At 38.6% G+C, this 22,396-nt stretch overlaps 1 long non-coding RNA gene across 1 annotated transcript in view; it reads right to left on the bottom strand.

Moving 5' to 3' along the window:
- Positions 1–21,375, bottom strand: part of LOC140640941 (uncharacterized) — a 30,162-nt gene extending 8,787 nt beyond the window's left edge. The window contains exons 1-2 of the long non-coding RNA XR_012037537.1: positions 21,209–21,375; positions 3,598–3,817 (exon numbers count right to left, since the gene is read on the bottom strand). This is a non-coding gene — a long non-coding RNA (uncharacterized lncRNA). The remainder of the gene's footprint in view (positions 1–3,597; positions 3,818–21,208) is intronic.
- Positions 21,376–22,396: the final 1,021 nt, after the last annotated feature.

The following is a 22,396-nucleotide window of genomic DNA, read 5'->3' as shown; positions in this document are numbered from 1 at the left end:
TCATTCTGAAAATTGTGTTCCAGTTTGAGGTTTTGGTATAAAAGTCATCTTGACTACAAAACTTATTTGGCAGACTTTTGATACGAAGACTATTTTTAAATGCTTAGGGTCAAGTGAATTGAGCACATTTCCAGTAATTCTGGAGATCTGGATCTTCTGACATTCTGACCACTCAATCTAGATCAACTAATAGTCGGTGCTTAACAATTGTTCTTTTCTTAAATAATTTCAATTTTGGCATCATACATAAGATTTTAAAGGAAATGTATTCTAAAGTATATTTTTATTTATTTAAGCTAGTAAAACACCCTGTATACCTTTCTTAAGAACTCTGATTAGGTCCAAATTCTGAAATCATAATTTTTGGAAAGTGTGATTATGTGTCGACATAGTTATTGTGTCTACATTACTAGGAGAATCTGTTGGTTACACTGGCAGTTGTGATCTGGGCTTAATCTAGATTTCCTGAGTATAATTCCCATAAGAACAGATGAATGTGTACATTCATTTGACAGACATACTAGCTCAGTTTTCCAAGAGACATTCACAAGGAGACAAATGTGAAACAGGAGAGCTCTGGCAGACAAAGGCAGTTGATGCAAAATCCTCCCTGGGCTACTGAGAGAACTGTGCTTTTGAGTCAGATTTTAACCCTCCCACTTCAGGCTTGCCTCTCCTACTTCTTCCAGCACATCAGTCATAATCCCCACCATTAGGAAAGAGATTATTATAAACCCCCTATTGAAGCACGTATGAAGTCACTAGACAACACTCAAATAAGCAGAGGAAAGGGCAAACACTGAGACTACCTGTGGTGGTTAACTTTGTGTCAACTTGGCTAGGCCATGGTATTTAGTCAGGCATTGTAGATGTTTCTGTGGAGGACTTTCTTTCTTTCTTTCTTTCTTTCTTTCTTTCTTTCTTTCTTTCTTTCTTTCTTTTTCTTTCTTTCTTTCTTTCTTTCGAAGGAATTTTATTATTTATTTATTTATTTATTTATTTATTTATTTATTTATTTTTAATTTATTGTGAAGGTATTTTTTAGATGAACTTAACATATTTTATTTTATTTTATATTTGAGGTTAACATTTAAATCAGTAGACTGAATAAAACAGGCTAACGTCCATAATGTGGGTGGGCTTCATCCAATCAATTGAAGGCCTTAATAGAAGAAGACTGACCACCTGGGAAGAAGAGAGGATTCCTCCAGCAAACTACCTTTGAACTCAGACTACAACTCTCTCCCCTGGTTTCCTTAAGCCTGCCCTGCAGATTTTGGACTTGCCAGCCGCTATAATCACATGAGCTAATTCCTTAAAGTAAATTACTCATTCCCATATATATACACACAGAATTTTGATAGAAAGTCTATTTTTATTTTTTAAAAAGATTTTATTGGGCAGCCCCGGTGGCTCAGCGGTTTAGCGCCACCTTCAGCCCAGGACCTGATCCTGGAGACTAGGGATAATTATTTTTTAAGATTTTATTTATTTATTCATGAGAGACACAGAGAAAGAGAGAGAGAGAGAGATACAGAGACATAGGCAGAGGGAGAAGCAGGCTCCATGCTGGGAGCCGGATGTGGGACTTGATCCCAGAACCCCGGGATCACGCCCTGAGCCCAAAGCAGATGCCCAACCACTGAGCCACCCAGGCACCCTGGAAGTCTATTTTTAAATGCTTAAATATACAAAGGCAGTACATTCACACACACACACACACACACACACACACACACACACATATCTTGTTGTTCTATTTCTCTGGAGGACCCTGACTGATACTGTGCCCAATAGAAAAATCTAAATTACAAAAATGAAAGACACATATACAACACTGTGATATACATCACATCAGATGTCACTGTGATCTAACTAGATAGGCCAGGATAGAAGTTCTCAGGCTACTACCCTGGGAGGTATTAAAACATGCTGATGCCTGGGCCCCTGGCCCAAGATTGTAATTCAGTAGATCTGGGTGAGATTCAGCCATCAGTATATTTAAAGAGCTCCCCAGCTCCTCCAAGTAATTCTAGCCTGCAACCATGTAATAGAACCCTGGAGTACAAGAATGGTCATACCTTAGGCTATTCATAAAAATATATATAGAGAAAAATATATACCATTTGTATTTTTGTAAGGCAAACTAAATATTCTACATAATACTTTTTATTCATTTACTCATTTAAAAATAAGTATTAAGCAGAGATTATGTACAAGATTTTGGGCAAGGGGCTGAATGACAAAAAATTCAATAAAACTAAGTGCCTTTTAGGTGCTTAAAGTCTGGTAATATAAACAGATAACTACAACGATGAGCTAAGTTTACTTTTTAAGCAAATATTTATTGAGCACTTACTAGGTGCTGGAGCTATATATATATGATATTTTAAAATCCTTACAATAACCCTCTGAGATAAATATTATCCCATAGTTAGTAAATGATGGAAATGAGGTCTGAACCTAGGTGATACTTTGACATCTGTGCTTTTAATCACTACACTAGAATCCCAGAAACCAAGAAATCCTTAAGAAAGTTCAGCAGAGAAAGCCATTAATACGTTCCACGAAGATAAGAAGTAACTATTAGAATGATATCTTCATGTACTCCCACAATTTTAAGACGCTGAACAGAGTATCTGAGGACCCCCAAAAGTCATATAGTATTTGGAGCATGTCTATGCTAAGCCACAAAAAAATTTAAGGAAACCCTTATTTTACTCTGCGAGAGTTGAGCTTTATGAAGGCATGGTATGAAGCTTTGTGGGTTGTACAATATTAAAGTTGCAGGAGACTTTAGAGGTGACTTAATCTAAATGTCTCAGTTTGGTATGCTATGCAGAGACTGATGCCCAAAGTGGTTAAGTGAGTCGATTAAGACTACCCAATGAGTTAGCAGCATAGGTGGAAGAAGAATTCAGATCTCAATCTTGGTTTTATTCTTGTAACAAGCTCAGGTTCAGGAGAACTGAGTGGCTCAGTCTGTCAAGCATCTGCCTTTGGATCAGGTCATGATCCCAGGACCCCGGGATCAGGCCACATCGGGCTTCCTGCTCAGTGGGGAGCCTGATTTTCCCTCTCCCTCTGCCTGCCACTCCACCTGCTCTCTGGCTCTCTCTATCTCTCTATCAAGTAAGTAAATAAAATATATTTTTTAAAAAACTGAAGAAACAAGCTCATGTTCACATGGCTGATCCTCCAGTGGCCATTTTGTAACAACAATCCACCTCCTTCATCAGAGTTGATTGCATCCAGGGTAGGAATTGACCCATAGGTAAAATCAATCTGATTCCTGAAAATTTGAAATTAAGACAAATGGAGTGAAGTTTTTTTCCCCTTTTAGGGGAGTGGAAGTATCTTTGTAAAATATAAGCATTGAAGCTGCAGTTTGGGAATACTAGCTGCCGTAAAAGATAAATCCCCAAATTTCCACAGCTTGATGGAATAGGATAGCATTTATTTTTCAGTTACATCAAGTCCATGGTGGTTGGGCGGGGGGGGGGTGGGGGGGGAGGGGGGGTGGGGGGGAGGGGGGGGAGGGAGGGGAGGAGGGGGTGAATAGGAGGGAGGGGCCTGCAGGGCCCAAGCTCCTCTTACCCTGTGGCTCCTCCTGTCTTCCTCCAGGGTCTCTGTCTTCATTCTGCCAGCAGATGGAGAGAGAATAACTAGAGAGTTGCATAGGTGCTTCCTATGGGCCAGGCTTTGAAGTGGAAGCCAGAATTGAGCTGCATGACCATACCTCATAGGAGATAGAGTCTTGATGTGTCTCCAAAAGAAACAGAAATGGATTTGCTGAACAATCAGCCAGTGCCAGTGCCTGTCACACAAAGGAAACAAATCAATACAGATCAAGAAGAATGAGCAGATGAACTGAGGAAGAGAGATGAAGGAGAGAGAGCATTTTTTTTTTTTTTTTTTTGGCTCTCCAGAATTTGGTCTCAGTCTTTTTCCAAGACCCCACTGCATCCCTGCAGCTGGGTTGGTGAGAAGTCCTGTGTCCTCATAATTCCCTGATTCTGCTGAAGCTAGCTGATGTTGGCTTCTAGAGTTTATAGCCAAGACAACTCTAACAAATATTCACGCTCAGGAGGATTGTAACAGCTTGGAGAAAACATATGTCTCTAAAATATCCCACCCCATCTCCAGCAATGCCCTGTGAGTTTCATTTCCTTATATCCACTTCCATAATGACATTAGCAGCCTGGAGATTAGTATTTACAATTGTACAAAACCCCTTCATACAGATGCTGCAGCTGAAGTCAGCAGAAAAAAAAGCAAACCAAGACAGCATGAGCAAGCTGCACCGGAAAGAGTTGATTATTATATCACACGCATTGATTTATAGGTTCAGTTTGCCTTTACCTAAATGTCTAGTTATTTAACAGCTGTTATGAATCAGCCGGATAGAGGATTAAGAAGAGGTGGGGGTGGGGGAAAGTAGGTGAAAAAATGCTTTAATCTTATGCTACAATAGAGGAACAAGTCGAGTCAGGTCCCACCTAGTAATTTTGGTTCTCTGATGCTTCTTAAAGGGGAGCATTGTTCGGCTGGAAGGAGAACAGCTTAGCCTAAGACCATGGGAATGTTAGCCCCAATCAGTGAGTGAGATAGCATTGCTGCGTAGGGGTGAGAACACAAGGGATCAGTAAACTTTGGGAGTAGCTGGCTCAGTCAAAACAGTACTGACTGGGCTTTGGCTCTACATAAATAGCTTATTCTGGACATTTGGATGAGAACAGGAGGACTCAATAAGATGTCATATAGGGTGACATATACTGTTTGCAGTACCAAACCGATATAAGGCAGCATTAGGTCGGGGTGGTTCCTTATAGCAGATCGTGTTCAATCTCGACATCAGGCTTGGACAAAAGTCAGGAAGGATCTGCCTAGTGGGGATATCCCTTTGCAAGAATTTCTTTGACTCAGCAGTTATGAAGGCAAAAAAGGACTTGTAGGGATGTCTGAAATCCTCTTCTGAGATGAGACAGAGGTGGAATTTACTCTCTATCTCCATTTTGCACACGAGGGGGTACATAAGCCCTCTCTTCCTGGGCGCTGAGCATGATCCCTGCAGGTCTGCCCTGGCAGGAGAAGAGATGCTGTGTGAGGATCCTCTTCTGTGTCCCGACTTGCTCTTGCTTTACTCAATTTGGTCTGTGCTCAGATGTTTGTCTTGCTAGAACCTTGGCCGAAGCATGAAACTTGCTCAGGGTACAACATCTTGATTGTTTCTTACTCATTTTCCAATAGGTTTTGCTTCTCTTTGAAACACTCTGCAAATTCCTCGCTCTAGTTCTGTTACCTGAACTTGGATACAACCCTTCCCTCTTCCTCCCTCCTAACACATGCAGTGGCAATAGTTTCATTCCATCTGGAAACTAAAAAAATGGATGATTTCTGTACAGACTCATGCACCTTGTCCTAAGGTTAAAACCCTCTTCCCCCGTCCTAGCCCCGCAGCACAGCAGAAGCTCTGTGCCTGCCATTTTATCACTTTATGGTAAACAGCAAGCAGGATGGGGTTCTAGAAAAGAACACTAGCACTACCGCTACTGAAATTATCACCACTGCCTACATCCACTACACTTTATAAGTCTTTACAGCCACCCAATGAAAATATTTGCTAAAATGTTCCTATATGAATTATCCCAATGAAAATACCAAACACCAAGAGCTATGAAGGGAGCGATTGCTTGATTTGCCCAGAAGCACACAGCAGGTAGTAGGTGTTTCTTCTCATGCTCTGATTCGCAGTCCATGCTGTCTCCACATCCAGATGCAGGAGAGGAAAATTTTCAGTCTCAGGGGTACCCCAGGCCCTGAGTCTTTGAGTGACCAAGTATGTTGTTGCAAGAGCAAGAGGAACAACACCTGCATTTCCAATTAGTTTGTGCCCTAGCCCCAGGGCTTTTGTACAGGTTGTTTGAGCAGGATACAAACATTGGAGCACAGACCAAATTGGTGTGAGTAGGAACACAGAAGACGACACAGGCATTTGTACAAGAATGCTCCTCTCCTCCTTTGCACTTCACCTGATTAACTCTCATTCTTTAAATTGCAGCACATTCAATTCCTTTTCTGACCTCCAGATGTGGCCAATATTGCAATTATGTCCTTCCATATCTCCATGTCCCTCTCCTGCATAGCACTAGGACTCTTGTAATTATGCGTGCTATTCTCTTTGATTATGATGTATCTCTTTCACTAGACTGTCAGCCCTATCAGGCCAGGGATTGTGAGTTTACTACTGGATCCCCCGTGAGAAAGCTGTGCTAAGCATATAGGAGGAGCTCAGGAAGTATTTGTTAAATGGATGTATACGTAGTTGCTTCTAGATCTATGATATAAAGGTTATGACAAAGTCATAGAATCCAGAAACAAATTATCATGGAGAGATGAAATCAAGCAAACCCACATCTGCTAAGATTTTCACAAGGTGAATAAACAGGAAAAGGGAACCACCAAAAGATATTTCTCACCTGGTTGCTGTTTAGTCAAAATGTTACCCCAGGTAAAGGAAGGGTGGAGGCCAGAGTGAGTTGAGAATGATTTTCCGAGGCAAGCCCCAGCGGCAGGCAGTCCTGCTGAAACCAGAGGCACATTCAGGCTGCCCTCTAGCCTCTGGCGTCTAGGAAACCCATTAAAAGGACTTTATTAGGCACCAAAATGTCTCTTCTCTTCCAAAAGTATCTGTTTTTATAGAACTAGCTGATCAGGTTGTTGTGTTATTGTTCATGCCCCTAAAAAGTGATTTGGAAGTTGAATTTCTCACAGACTACCTTCTAAATTCACCAGGAGAATGCTTCTTAACATAGGATTCATGAAAAAAATGTCATTGGTCTATTTCATAAGATTATATCCAAAATGTGGTTTATGTGTAAATATGTGTTTTTTTTTTTTTTTTGAAAGCGAAATTTAGAGCTTTTTGAAAGAGAAATTTGGAGAAAGGGGATTTATAAGTTCTAAGACTTTGGGACACCTGAGTGATCCAGTGGTTGAGTGTCTGCCTTTGGCTCAGGGCATGATCCCAGGTTCCTGGGATTGAGTCCCCACATCAGGCTCCCCAGAGGGAGCCTGCTTCTCCCTCTGAGCATCTCTCTGCCTCTCTCTCTGTCTGTCATGAATAAATAATAAATAAAAATCTTAAAAAAAATAAGTTCTTAGACTTTAAAAATCATACCCAAGGGAATATACTGAAAATACTAACAAATTCCTTTGTAAAGAATTTATCTATTATATCTATCATAGTTATCGTATATTATTTCTATATAAATTTATTTTTATAATATTTACCTATCAGTATATTATTTATTAGTATTATATTTTGTACAAAGTTATCAGAATCATTGCTATATGGCATAATGTATCAGCATATTCATGGCTCTGTGGACCTTAATATGTATAGGGAAATAAAGTAAGTCAGCATTTCTCACAGGGAAATTCTTTTTTTTTTTTAAGATTTTATTTATTTATTCATGAGAGACACAGGGAGAGAGGCAGAGACATAGGCAGAGGGAGAAGCAGACTCCTCACAGGGAGCCCGATGAGGAACTCAATCCCAGGACCCCAGGATCACTCCCTGAGCCAAAGGCAGACGCTCAACTGCTGAGCCACCCAGGTGTCCCTCACAGGGAAATTCTTAAAAATTAACATTTATGTTTATTAGCAACTATTCATTATTATTATTATTACTATCATAACTTAGACCAAAACTGATTCTAAATTAAAAACTAGACTAACCACTAAGGTTTTTTTCACTGATTAATACATATTTTGATTGATTAAAAAATGAAGGGGAACAGTCATCATGTGTGATAGTCTCATAATATGTAAATATGAACTTAAGATATGAGAAAAAGTGACAATGTTAGTAAACTTTTTTGTTGTTTTTTGGTCTGACCTAAAAAACATTGACTTATACCAAATCAAAGATTTTTAGCAGTGTGCCAGGGATAAGCAAAGAACATGGTGTATCTTCCCAGACCAGCAATGTTTACTTCATGTTAACGAAAAATATTCTCATATTAAAACATATATCAATGTATTGATGAAAAAATTTTGCATTAATTTTTAATATAAACCATAACTCCAAAGCAATTGTAAACTTCCAGTGAGTCATTTCTCTTTCATCCTCCTCACTTCAGAACACTGAAGATCCTTTAGACACAATATTGGATGTTAATGACATTCTATACAGATTATTTTTAAAAAGAAATATTTTGTCTTATGGCTTGAAACACACAATTAATTTTCTTTAAACAAATCATTTTATTTGTTTCTATATGGGATTTTAGATGGATGCCATTTAAATGCAATTTTATAGCAATAGATATTTCTAGGTCCTTCAGAGTTCTTATAATTACTGACTTCTTGTTCTACACAATTAAGTGTTGACAAGGAAAATGGGGTAGGGATTTTATTTGTAATCCACATTCACATGCATTGATATCCTTTCTCTCCTACCTTATTAGAAGAGGTATTCCTCTTTCTCTCCACACCCAACTATTGGATACCTTTTTCCTTTTCCACATAAAAGAACATAATCCATCAATAATAATAAAAATAACAGTGACCACCACCTATTGAGAATTCAATGTTTTATGTGCTGAGCTCTTCTATATACATCTTCACTAAATCCTCACAACCACGTTTTATGGTGAGTTTAATTTTACTTGATGAATGAGGAAAATGAGACAATGAACTTAAGGGATTTTTTCCAAATGACACAGTTATGGTAAAAAAAATTGAGTCTCAAATTCAGCTCTGACTCCGAACTCTTTTAACCACTACCTTCTCATTTGATCAACTGTGTATCTTCAACAGTCACAGGGAAATTTTTAATAGAAACCAGCCTGCATAGTGTTTTTACATATTATCTTCTCATTGGTGGCACCTGGAAGATAAGAAGTGGGGGAATTCTTCAACAAGGAGACAATATTTGTGTTGCATCTGGAGTGAGGTAAGCTTTCAGGAAGCATCATAGAGGAGTGGGTGCTAGAAGGCAGGACCAGCATGTAGAAAAGTACAGAAAGTAAAGTAGGAGTTTGGTGTGCCTGGAGTAGAGGCTATCTGATATCAAGTGCAGGAGACAAGGCTCGAGAAATCTATAGGGCTATTTCATGGGTGCCATGTTAAGTAAGGAGTTTGGGGTCTTATCTGAAGGATGTGAGGGGTCCTTTGGAATAATTACCAGAGGGCAACTTGATCGGGTTTTGTTTGAGGAAGATCACTTTGATAGTGGTTCAGAGAATGGTTTTAAGAGGATTAGCCCAGTGTGAAGTCAGACAACTTTTGCAAAAGCCAAGGTGAGAAATGATCGGGGATAATGAAAGCAGTGACCGAGGGGATAGAAGAACATTAGGAATAAAATTAGAGGGACATCCTGAAAGGAGCATGGGCATAGCTTGGTAGCAGATGGACTGAGGGATTTGAGAGAAAAGAAGGAACTGAGGATGACCTAAATATCTCCCTGGAAGTCATACTATCTCCACAATCATTCTCTTGTGAGCATGGATATAACTCTCGGCTTTCATTAAATTTAATTTGAAATTTAATTTGACTCCTTTATTTGAAACTGATGACCTCATTAAATTCAACATGCTATCAAGTTAACACGTTAAAATATAAAGAAGCTAATTAAAATGTATGTACTCTGAAATTTCCAATCATCATAAAATCAGAAAAAAGATCATGAAAATCATCAAACGAGGTATTTTAAGTAAGTTTATCTACTCTCTGCAATACCTATCTTCTAGGTATCTAACACACCTAGAAGACAATTGACAGTGGAATCTAATTTGTATTTATTGTATCATTTACTGTGTAGTGATTAAATGTGAGACCATCCATGTGCCTTAGCACACTTAAAATTTCTCCATTGTATATATACAAAACACCTACCATTTGTCAGGGCAAAATACATACTTTCATAACAAAACTATAATGTATCTCTCAAGTATGAACAATATACACATAATACATGGTATACAGTATTTACAAAATATAAAATATAATACAAGTTGTTGGTTGTAATTTTTTCAACTCATCTTTTGCACTTGTAAGTTACAAGGCAAATTTTCATTTCTGTACCAATTTTCAAGAGTCCAGAGATTTTGAAAACTGACAGACATACTGCAATCTGAGATCTAAGTTTGAGCTTTTAGGAGAGTTTTTAAGTGTACTCTCATCAACTCCCTATTTTGGCTGGAATTTTCTTTTTTTTTTTTTTTTTTAAACATATATATCCATTATTTTTTTTTTAATTTTTTATTTATTTATGATAGTCACAGAGAGAGAGAGAGAGGCAGAGACACAGGCAGAGGGAGAAGCAGGCTCCATGCACCGGGAGCCCGACGTGGGATTCGATCCTGGGTCTCCAGGATCGCGCCCTGGGCCAAAGGCAGGCGCCAAACCGCTGCGCCACCCAGGGATCCCCTTGGTTGGAATTTTCAATAGTGCTTCCCATCCAGTGACTAGGAGGCTTTGGGAGAACACTAGGAGAAGGCGGATCACTAAACTTTGCCCCAGTATAATTTTCCTTTTGGTTCACTTCAGTTAGAAATGCTGATTTCTTCAAATGCATATTTTTAATATTCTCAGTATTTTTAAAAGGCTTTTTTTCCTGCTTCTGAATTAAAGCGGATGAAACAGAAAAAAATAAAATAAAATAAATGTGAGACCAGCTGAGGGAAAAGATTGACTCTGAATTTTGCACATTTTTTTTAATCTTCAACAATTCATTAAAATGAGAAGTGGGCAGGGCTCCTGAGTGGCTCAGTTAATTAAGCATCTGACCCTGGATTTCAACTCAGGTCATGATCTCAGGGTGTGAGATGGAGCTCTGCCGTGCACTCTAAGCTGGGCATGGAGCCTGCTTAAGATTCTCTCTCTCTTCTTCCTCTGCCCTTCCCCATCTAAAAAAAGTAAATAAGTAAAATTTAAAAATAAGAAATGATCACATTTGGATTAATTTAGCATTACCTGGACTACAATCTTGTATACACCAACCAGAATGTGCCATATTTTATTCAAGTTTAAAGGCTAGCTGGTGGGATGCCTGGGTGGATCAGTGGTTGAGCATCGGCCTTTGGCTCAGGACATGATCCCAGAGTCCCAGGATCGAGTCCCGCATCGGGATCCCTGCATGGAGCCTGCTTCTCCCTCTGCCTGTGTCTCTGCCTCTCTCTTGGTGTCTCTCATGAGTAAATACATAAAAAATCTTTTTTAAAAAAAGGCAAGCTGGTACCAAAACTGAGGCAAAACATTAAAAATATTACCCCCAATTCAACATGGTGGTGAACTTATTGAATGAACAAACAAGTAGGAAATAAATAAATAGGAAACAAATTCGTCAAAAAATGGTAACTGTAGAAAGGGAGAAGAATACCAACTGCAAATATGGCAGAAGGCAGTAGCTCTCAATCCTGACTGAATCTGGAAAGTTTTTCTATAAGCACTAAGAAAGTGAAAAGTAAAGCAAGCCTAGAGAAAATGTTTGCAACACAAAAGACTTTTATCCAGAATGTTAAAAAAAAAACCCACAATAAAGAAATAACAAAGATACAAACCCAATATTAAAAGAATGTGCAAAAAATGAAATATTGCATGAGTGGATACATGAATAGTGAACAAGCACATGAAAAGATAAATTCAAATGAAAATCACAATGATACCATTTTATACCAATTAAATGGCAGAAACTAAAGAGCAATGGTGCCAGTCAATAAGAGAATTTAGAGTAATTGGATCCCTCATACTTCGCTGGTGAGACTGTAACAAGACACAACTATTTGGAAAAGTGTTTGGCAGCTCCTTATGATGCTAAACCTTCATATATTCTATGATGTAGCAATTCTGCTCCTGGATATACACACAAGAGAACATGTGCTCACAAAAAGACATGCACAAGAAAGTTTACAGCAATTTATGTATAATAGCTTGAAACTGGAAACAAAAGTTCCCATGATTGGAGAATGGATATACAAATAGTAATATGTTCATACAATGGAATGCTACTTAATAAGAAAGAAGTGAGAATGCAACAATACAGGTGAAACTAAACTACCAAAGAAAAAGAGAGAGACAAGAGAGTATATACTACACGTCGGTTTATTTGAAGTTCAAAGATAAGCAAAACTAATTTATGGTGAAAAAAAGATCAGAATCATGATTGCTCATGGAAGAAGAAGGTTCACTTGAAGGGAAGCCATAAGGCTTTCTGTGTTGATAAAAATATTTTATATCTTGGTTGGCATGGTACTTACAAGGATATATATATATATATATATATATATATATATATATATACCCCACACTCATTGATTTATATTTATCTGTATATTTCACTCTGTAAATTTACTTCAATTTAAAAAATCTAGTGGGTGGCTTGATACATTTTAGATATAGATTATTGAAGAAAGTGCACAAAGTCACTTTTTTTCTAATGGGCAGCTCATCATCATCATCAACAACAAAAGCAGCAACAACAAAATGCTGATACTCAGTCTTTATCTAAAGTCAATTAAATCAGAATTCCTAGAAGTCGGACCCAGGCATTGAAAGCTCTCCTGCTGATTTTAACATGCAGCCAAGGATTGAGAACCACTGGGACAAATGTAACATATTTGAGAACAACTCAAATAGGCCAATAGCTGGACAAAATAGTAGAAAACATATGTAATTTAATTAGTTACTACAATAGCTGTTATGGACTGAATATTTGTGTCCCCCCTAAAATTCATATGTTGAAGCCTTAACATCTAGCATGACTGTATTTGGAGATGGGGTCTATGAGGAGGGGCTAAAGACTAAATGAGGCCATAAGTAGAGGCCTAATCTGATAGGGCTGGTGTCCTAAGAGGAAAAGACTCCAGAGCTCTCGCTCTCTACCTTGCAAGGACATGGAGAAAATGACTTTCTATGACAGGAACAAACTCTCACCAGAAACTGAATTTCCAGAAACTGGCATATTAATATTGGACTTCTCAGCCTCCAGAATTGTGAAACCATAGATTTCTGTTGTTTAAACTACCCAGTCTGTGGTATTTTATTATGGCAGCCTGAGCAGGCTAATGCAATTGCCATGCTTGGAAATGAAGATTTAAATTGCCAAATCAGCAAACAAAATCATTGCTAACTATATTTGATTTCATATATCACGTTAGAACACTCACATTTCTAGTTACTAAATAAGTGAATTTGATTTTGCATTGTAACCTAGGTTCTGATTCAACAACTTACTCTAATTTCTAAGTAGTTGATGAGTCAGAGGAGTTAAAGTAATAAGGCACATTTTAAGTGTGCTCATATGCAGCCAGCATTTAAAATTCAGCTGCATTCACAGGTGTTCTACTGAACTCAAATGCCCTTCCCTGAATTCAATAGAGACATATTTGGTATTACAAGACAACAGTGATTCAATAGTTAAATATAATTTCGATGGTAGCTGCACAAACCAAAGAGGTTTCCTCCTTGAAAGAAAATTAATTTTTATGGAAGTTGAAAGCGTGGTTTCACCTTCCTTTTTAATGTGGAATAAACTATCAAAACTTCATCTTTATTTTCCCTCAATAAATAAGGTATTAAATTAAAATCGGGGAGTAGTATAGCTAATTTCTTTGCTTGAATAGTTTTCAATATCAATAGAATCTTCTAACTCTTAGGGCTTTCAGTATAAATAAATGATACAGCCATAATTCCTGGTAGGTATATTTCAATGGAAAAAATTATGGTTTTCTATTATTGGCTCCGATGAAAAAAGTTTGCAGTACTATCAACTTCCAGCAAGGGGAATTTCTCTAACATGTCATCAGTGTCAAAACTGAGCTGACAAAAGGAAGAGTATTATTTAAAAATCAGTATAATTTCATATTCTTTTCAGGAAGACTTCAAATTTTCAAGGAACATAAAGAACATTTAAAATACTGCATTTTGACAAAATAAAAACCTAAAGTCACTTTTCATCTGAAATGAAGTTTTATCTTTACTACATTAATTTTTTAATGTAGTCTATTTATTTATTTATTTATTTATTTATTTATTTATTTATTTATTTATAAGTAATCTCTACTGCCAGCATGGAGCTCAAACTCACAACCTCAAGATCAGGAGTTACATGCTCCACCGACTAAGCCAGCCACGTGCCCCTAGTCTGTATCTCTTAAATTGAGTGTGTTGTATATGCAAGGTACTATCCTCAGTGTTTTAGAAAAATTTAAGAATGAAATGGACAGTCTAGTGGGTATGTAATGTGGGGAAATAAAACGTGGACACAAATCACCGGCATATTATTTTATGATTCAGACACAGAATTATGTGAGTTCAAAACAGAAGGAATTCCTTCCAGTTGGGAGTCCCAGGGAAGATTTCTTAAGTGAAAAAGAGAGATTTCAAACATGGCATTTTGACTTGAATATAATTTTGACATGTCATTTCATTAAGAGCAATTAAAATTTCTCATTGCCAATGAGCTTTCCCTATAAGCACCTTCACACGCTAGCTTTTCTGGGCCTGGTTACCCTCTGCACAGCCAGCCTATCTCTGAAATATCTGAAAATCTAATATTATGCCTTTCCATAAGAATCTCCAGTTCATCCAGTGAGCTTTTGCCTTCATTTTCATCACTGCTTTGCTGTCATTAATATCTCCAGGTGCTAAATGGAATGACTTTGGAGCTGAAAGACCGGAAATCACGTCTGAGCCCCACCACCTAGAGCTGGAAGCTCTGCTAAGTTACTTATTTATTCTGACCTTTGGCCTCCTTGATTTAAAAATGGTGCTATTGATAGTTCCCATATCACCAGACAGTTGAGCCTATTCAAGTAGATAACATACAAGATGATCATGCCACAAGACCTGGGTTAAATAACACTGGTAACTTGCATGTGTTAACATTTTTATTACCATTTATCCCAGTACCAATGCTGAGGATTACCGCATTTATTTTTTTAGCCCTTTTCTCTTTTCTTGGCCAGACCATCTTTTCAACTGCTGATCCAACGTCTTCACTTTACATTCCAACAATGGCTAGTATTCATTCAGTCAATCAACGGTACGTGTTGAGAATGGCTATGCACTGTAAATCAAGGAGTTGACAGTCTAAGGGAGGTGCAGACGTACAAACAGGCAACATAATGTCGTATGATTCATGCTGTAATAGGGTCAGTTCATGGGAGGGGGGATAATTAACCAGTCTTGGGAGTGGGGATCAGGGTCTCTAACCCCACTTTGGTCTCTAGCACCACACCTGGGACATATGAGGTGCTAAATTTTAAACATTTTTTTGCACCAAGTGGCATCAAAGCTGGAATTTAAGGATGAACATGTCTTACCAAGTGAAAGGATTCAGAGATGCAGGAATTGTGTTCTAAGATTAAGAAATATACCAAATGTTTGAAGTCCTATCGATGGTGAGTATATATGTGAACAGATGGTTACACGTCATATGTGTGCATGCTGTTCCTTGTCACCCCTGAACATAGAACCCTGGTGTGGTATGTGTGGAAGTTCAGCAGGACTCCAAGCAAGTACAAGGTAGTTGTGTTATATTTATGGCTGAGTAAGCTTTTTTTTTCAAACCAGAGTTTTCTTGGAATGCAAACAAGAAAAAAAAAGGCAGTGCTGTTCAAATAAAACACAAAAAACAAGGAACCCTATCACATACTTCTATACTCACGTTATCTCCCTGTACTAGCCAACTTGTGGAATGCTGACATAGGAAGGGGAAAGGTAGTGAAACCTATAGTTGCTTTTCTTTAAAGTCTTTTGTTACTTATTCAGGAAGTTGAAGAGAGTGTGTTGGTAGAATGTGCTTCAGGAAGTAAAATAACAGCTGAATTAGTTTGGGGCAATATTTTCACTATTCTGGTAAGAACAAAATACGTAGGTGTATACAAGGTAAGCATTACTATATTTGCACTTTAAGGCAGTAGTGGTAAATATGAAGATGAATGGGAAAATTCATGCTAACAATTTAAAATTTTCTTTGTTCAGAACAACACTAAATAGCAAACAAGTTGAGAGATAGACTGCCAAAGGGGAAAAAATACTTTATATTATAGTACTTTCATAGCACTTTTCCCTTCCCTTTTTTTTTAAAGATTTTATTTATTTATTCATGACAGAGAGAGAGAGAGAGAGAGAGGCAGAGGGAGGAGCAGGCCCCATGCAGGGAGCCTGATGTGGGACTTGATCCTGGGACCCCAGGATCATGCCCTGGGCTGAAGGCAGGCACTCAACCACTGAGCCACCCAGGGGTCCCTTTCCCTTCCTTTTGAAGGAGGTACCCTGCACTTTCCTGTTGCACCTGGCCCTGTATGTTTCATAGCTAACCCTGCCCTCAGCTAGTAAATGGCTAAGCCACAATCTGATCCTAGGTTTTCTGCATCTACATGACGCCCTGTACTACACTTCTTCCTTTTTTTTTTTTTTTTTTTACACTTCTTCCTATGATACTCGCTGCATGGTGTTAAGTCGGGGAAGTCTGTGTGTCATTGACCATTTCCAACACCATGGCTTCTCCTGTCTTTGAGGGAAGAAACCACTGAAATTTCTTGTTATGACTGTGGCATTCCTTGCCAGCTCATTGCTTCATTCTTCCAGAGCTCCCCATAGGACCTTTATTGCTACTGAATCACAAGTCAGCTTCTCTTTCTGCCCAATCCTGCCTGCTTCACTCGCTCACAGATGTTACTCCCAAGGAAATCGCCAATAAACTTCCAGCACAAAAAGTTCTGTCTCTCAGTCTCTTCCTTATGAAGGCCAACCTAGGACAGCAACAAAGTAGACGCTGAATTTGAACAAATGTGCCCTGCATTTTTCAAATCAACATTCTACAGTGTGTGAATCGCTCTATAATTAGTTCTCTGCCTTACTTTTACTATAATCATGGCTGTGTTACCTCTACCTCCCTCCATGCTAATGAGATTCTGTTATTTGAATGTTTACTCTGTGGAGACCATTTCTGTACGCTTGCTGTCAGAGCCCTCAGTGAAACCAGAGAAACCTCAATTCCGAAGCAAGCCCTGAACTCCCTTTAGACCTACTCTACAGTGAAGTCCGTGCTCTTGCAAGCATTTTCCTCACTCAAGGGGAGAAATTTCAAAGCCGGTCCTTTAGGGTTGGATCAGTTATCTTCCTGCGTGATTTGAAAGAATTTACCAAATGATTATGTCTCTTTTTCACCTGTTGTGGGGTTAAATTTACTTTGAAGTGTTTAAGTTGAACTTTCTAAACTGTCATTTAAATGACTATCTTTTAACACAGATTTATTAAGGCACAGGTTAGCTGTAGAAATCATTCTTACTCATGTTCTTTTAATTAGAAAACAAACAAACAAACAAACCACTAAATACCTGAATGTCCCAGGCACAAGTTGGTACTGCCCCAGAACACGTTTGCTGTATACAATGACATTTCTCATGAGTAAGTGTACATTCTGTAACTCATTTTGGGAACATTTGGCTGATTCAACCCTAACTTTTGGCTGGCAAGATTAGGAAGATAAAAATATAAAAGCTTTTGAGTCCAGCCCATTGGTAGATATATTTTATAATGAAGAGATAACTGTCCATGTAGAGGCCATTTGATCATTTTTAAGCCTTGCAGATTTCCTGGAGAGTCCAGATCAACTCCTAGGTATTGGTAATTAGCAGAGGGTAAGTATAACACAAATATAAAGAGCCCACATCCTGTTAGCTATAGGGGAATTTAAAAGAAAAGGACAAAACTTGAAATTTTAAAAAATTATTAATTAAAAAATAAAAAAATAAAGAGTTGGAATCCTTTGTTTTGATTTGATAATGAACAACACCCTTTCTCTTTCTTCCCTCTCCTCACTCACTTCCACACACATGTATCTGGATGCACAGCTACTCTATTGCTCAATGTTATCTGTCAAAAATGCTGAACTCCTGATACAGAAGCAGACCAACAAACAAGCTCACTTCTTATCAAAAGGCAGCCTCTGAATGCCCAAGGTGAAACCAGAACAACTGTTTATAACCTGCTGAGCCACGGCTGCTTGCTTTCCTGAGAGTACAGTGGGCAGACACCTAGACATTAGCTGTTGTGCTGAGATCGTCATTCTTGTCACACATGAAAACATGAGGCTTGTGACCATTTATAGAGCAACATGGATGCTCAGCCAGGACAGGAGTCCCCAGGCCCTGAGTTATTTTGTCCAGACTTGGCTAGGAAGAGACCAAGGTAGCTCCAAGGGGATTCCATCTGCTTTAGTAAGTCAACTACCAAGTCAACCCTTCAGGAGGGGTAAAACAAAAACCCCTTCAAGTCCTAGTGAAGCAGCCCAAGTGTGATAAAAGGGTGGAAGAGGTGGATATGGGCATCACAGAGCTCGGGAACTGCACGGGGGGTGGGGGGGCCGTTACTGCTCAGTGTTGATGTCAGAATGTGGTAATTAATGAATATCTGGTGTTGCCAAATCTTATATTTTTTCTAAAGTTATTAGAAATAAAAAAAAATTTAGAAATCAAAAATATGTATATGAAATATCCTACCTTCTAAATATTAGCAGCTACTTATTTTTTTTTTTTTTTTACCCAATGGGCAAACTAACAGAACACATCCGCCATTTCTTCACCATAGCCACCAGCTCTCTGACCTCCTTCCCACACTGGCCTCCTTTCCAAAGCTTCTACTCTCTCCTTCCCTCCTTCCCACCAGTTCTTGCTCACTCCCTTTGGCTGTTGCTTGAATGTACAATGTTCTCTCCAGTCTCAAGGACTTTGCAAAGCACTTTCCTCACCTGGAAAGCCCTCTCCCTAATGGCCCCAGAGCTTACACAGTCACCTCCTTCAGATCTTGTCTTATATTTTTAATTATTATTTTTTTAAGATTTATTTATTTATCTTATATAGAGAGAGCAAGCACAGGAGCAGGAGGGGCAAGGAGAGAAGGAGAGAGACTCTCAGGCAGATTCTGCACTCAGCGCAGAGCCTGATGTGTGTCTCTGTCTTGCGATCCTGAGATCAGGACCTGAGCAGAAACCAAGACTGGAATGCTCAATTGACTGTTAGATTTTACTAAAAAGCACCATAACCATTTAACAAATATATTTTTTATTTGAATTTTTTTCTATTTCTTCCTACAATGGAATGTAAACTTCTTGAAGGCAGAGATTTCAGGTTATTTTGCTCATGGCTATATCCCCAATGCCTAGAACAGAGTCTGGCACATAGTAGAAACTTGAGAAATGTTTTTTGAATGAATTAATGAATAGATGGATAAGTCTGCAGGCCGACTTTGCTGTGTGGTCCGGGCTTCCAATTTATGACTTCTGGCTTATACAGAGAATATCATGGCACAACCCAAAGGAAGGAGACATAATGAAGTTTGAGCAGTGAACATTGAAACTCTTCCTTTCTAAGGAAGTCAAGTAATCAAATGGTATCATCCACCATCTCACAGAGCATTTCTGTCAGTTATACTATCCTTCACATGCAAAAGCAAAGCCTATCTGATAATGGCAAACATATTAATCCCATCATATTTTATTCACTCCATTTTTATTAGATGCTTATCCAACAATGACAAAGTTTAGAGTTTAACCTATTCAAAACAGGTCCCCTTGCCCACGGTACTGAGCTTTAAGTGAATAGTCTCTAAAATTAAGCATAGTTCCTTCACTATTTGGAAAATGAAAATAGTATAAATATAAAAGTGAACAAGAGGGAACAAAGATGAAGCCTGATCTTTGTGAAGGAAGGAAGTTTAGCTCACAGAAATGATATTGTCTTATCTTGTTTCTTTACTGAAGCCTATAAGATTCAAAATTTGGATGCTAACTCCACTCATTTCTATCTTTCTCTCCTTTTACTTTCTGCTCAGAAAAAGTTCAGACAAAGACAACTAAATTTAAAACTAAAAGTCAGGTTGTGTGTTTTGTTTTTATTCTCTGATCTAAGAACAGAACACTTCAATTGAAACATATCCATGATGGGATGAAAGGCATAGGGAGATGAATACATGTTTAATTAATATTATACCAGATATTCCCTGGGCCTTGAAATATTTTTTTAAGTAGGCTCTATACCCTCCATGGAGCCCAACACGGGGCTTGAACTCACAACCCTGAGATCAAGACCTGAGCTGAGATCAAGAGTTGGACACAACCAACTGGGCCACCTAGGCACCCCAGGACCTTGAAATATTTTCAGTAAGAACAAATAAATAAAATACACTTCATGACTGGGTAATAAATTTTGTAGTTCATTACCACAAGAAGTAGTATACAATGAAAATACAAAAAAACTTGAAAAGGTTGAGCTCTTAGATGGAAGTACAAGGAAACTTCACAGGTTATCTCAGCTACCTGCAAGCCCACATGGGTGATTTGCAGGAGGACTCTTAGAAGTCACTGGCAAACCTCAGCTTTTATCTGCCAAAGAACACCAGAGCAGTAATGGTGCCTTGCCTTCTGCCTTCTAAATCTCATGCAAGCGTCTTCCAATGGAGAACCTTAAACCAAAACATGGGTCTAGGAAATGTAGTTTTCGGCCTTCTAGGCCCTACTTCTAGGGAGACATAGATCTTATCAGACTGGGCCAGATGGATCTAACATGACCCAAGATTTGAATCCTCTGTTCTTATGTAAGAACCAAGCATTCTTGGAATCATAGATGGGTTTTAACAATCTTTTCTGTATGATTATTTTCATTCTCTAAGCAAGACAATTGCACAAATGCATAAGGGCCTTCTTTTTACTAATATTAATTGATTCCTTTAAAAAGTTAATTCTGGGGAAGGGTCTTGCTATATAGGATACTTCTCAATTGGTATTCTCCCACCAAGAACAGGGGTAGCAGAGAAAGGTTTTGGAAGAAGGAAAGAACTAGTTTATTTACATAAGGCAGACTGAAATTTTATCAGACTCAGACCAAATTCATCTTAGTAAAATTTGTATTACAATATAGACCAACAATTTCCTCTCCTGCAGCTCTGAAGCCTTCCTGTCCTGTGACTCAGTTTCCTACACTAAGGTGGTGTTGCCACAGTAGTCAGGGGAAGGAAATGCTTGCTCACCTTTGCTGTGTTTGGAATAACCGCTCCACATCAAAGAGGTGACTCATTCTGTCCACTTGCCAGCCCTGAACTTGCTTCCTACCTCCCACCACCCTTGCTAGCTGTGCTGTTCTTGGCTAGAGAGACCTTCCACCAGCAAGTCCAGGTTTGTGGAGTCTGGCATACTTACCTCCCTGAATGACGAGGCTTCCTGAGGTGGGTTGCTCTGCAGGTTGGGACATGAAGGTGACCACCAATTTGCCTGACCTGTGGTTCAAGGTGCAGGATTCAAAGCCAAGAAGCTGGGCTTTTACCTCTGCCTTCTCAAACAGCACAAAGGGAAATGGAATCATTACATTTCCCTACTCCCGTTAACAGTAAACCGGTAACCTGAAAATGTATAGGTACCTATTTTCATTGGTTTTAGAGAAATATGTTGCGGCTTGAAATTCCAGAAGCCATCAAGTTCATTTTGGTGAGTTCAAGAGTGTTTATTATAGTGTGGGGCAGATGGAGAGTGCTCAGAAAATGTTTATTCCTGGTGGATATGCCTCTATCTGGATAGAAGCCATCTTAGGGTAAATAACTTGCCTTGGAGATTATTAGAGAGGAAGAAACTACACTTCTTTAATAAAATTCACCACTAAATTCAATATTGAGGACAGTGTGGATATGGAAAAATAAAAGGTCTTATAATGATAGAGATGGATTTGAGATTAGGAATTCTGGACAAATCCCTTAAATTCTTTTTTTTTCTTTAGAGAGATAAAGAGAGTGCATGCATGTGTGCATGGGGAGGAAGGGGCAGAGGGAGAAGGGGAGAGAAAATCTTAAGCAGACTCCACACCCAGCATGGAGACCAATGTGGGACTCCATTTCACGACCCTGAGATCATGACCTGAGCTGAAATCAAGAGTCAGACACTTAACTGACTGAGCCACCCAGGCACCCCAATCCCCTTAAGTTCTTATCAAATACATATAATATGATGCTAAAGAAGTTTTAAGTTAGATGGCCTGTGCTAAAATCTCAGCAGACCACTTACTATTGGTGATTTACTTCTCCAATCATCAATTTCCTCATGTAATAAATAGGGTAACAATACATTTTTCCTCTTTAGCTTTTTGCAAGGATTAAATAAGACAATGTGAGAAATGTTCTAAACGCAGAGACTGGGACATATCAGCATTCAATATATTCTATTTATTCTCTGAAACTGCCTTCTCACTTGGAAAAAGGGAAGAACAAAATGCACCATACTCTGTTGCAAAGGGATGTTACAGATCAGATGAAGTAATAGGGAGAAGGTGCTTCTTAAGTGTGATTTCTTAGTGTTATCTAATTCCCTCTTGACAATGAATCCATTCCTTTTTTCCCA

The sequence above is a fragment of the Canis lupus genome, chromosome 10 (assembly GCF_048164855.1).
Source record: "Canis lupus baileyi chromosome 10, mCanLup2.hap1, whole genome shotgun sequence".
NCBI classification, from domain to species: domain Eukaryota; kingdom Metazoa; phylum Chordata; class Mammalia; order Carnivora; family Canidae; genus Canis; species Canis lupus.
This window is presented reverse-complemented; position numbering and strand designations above follow the sequence as displayed.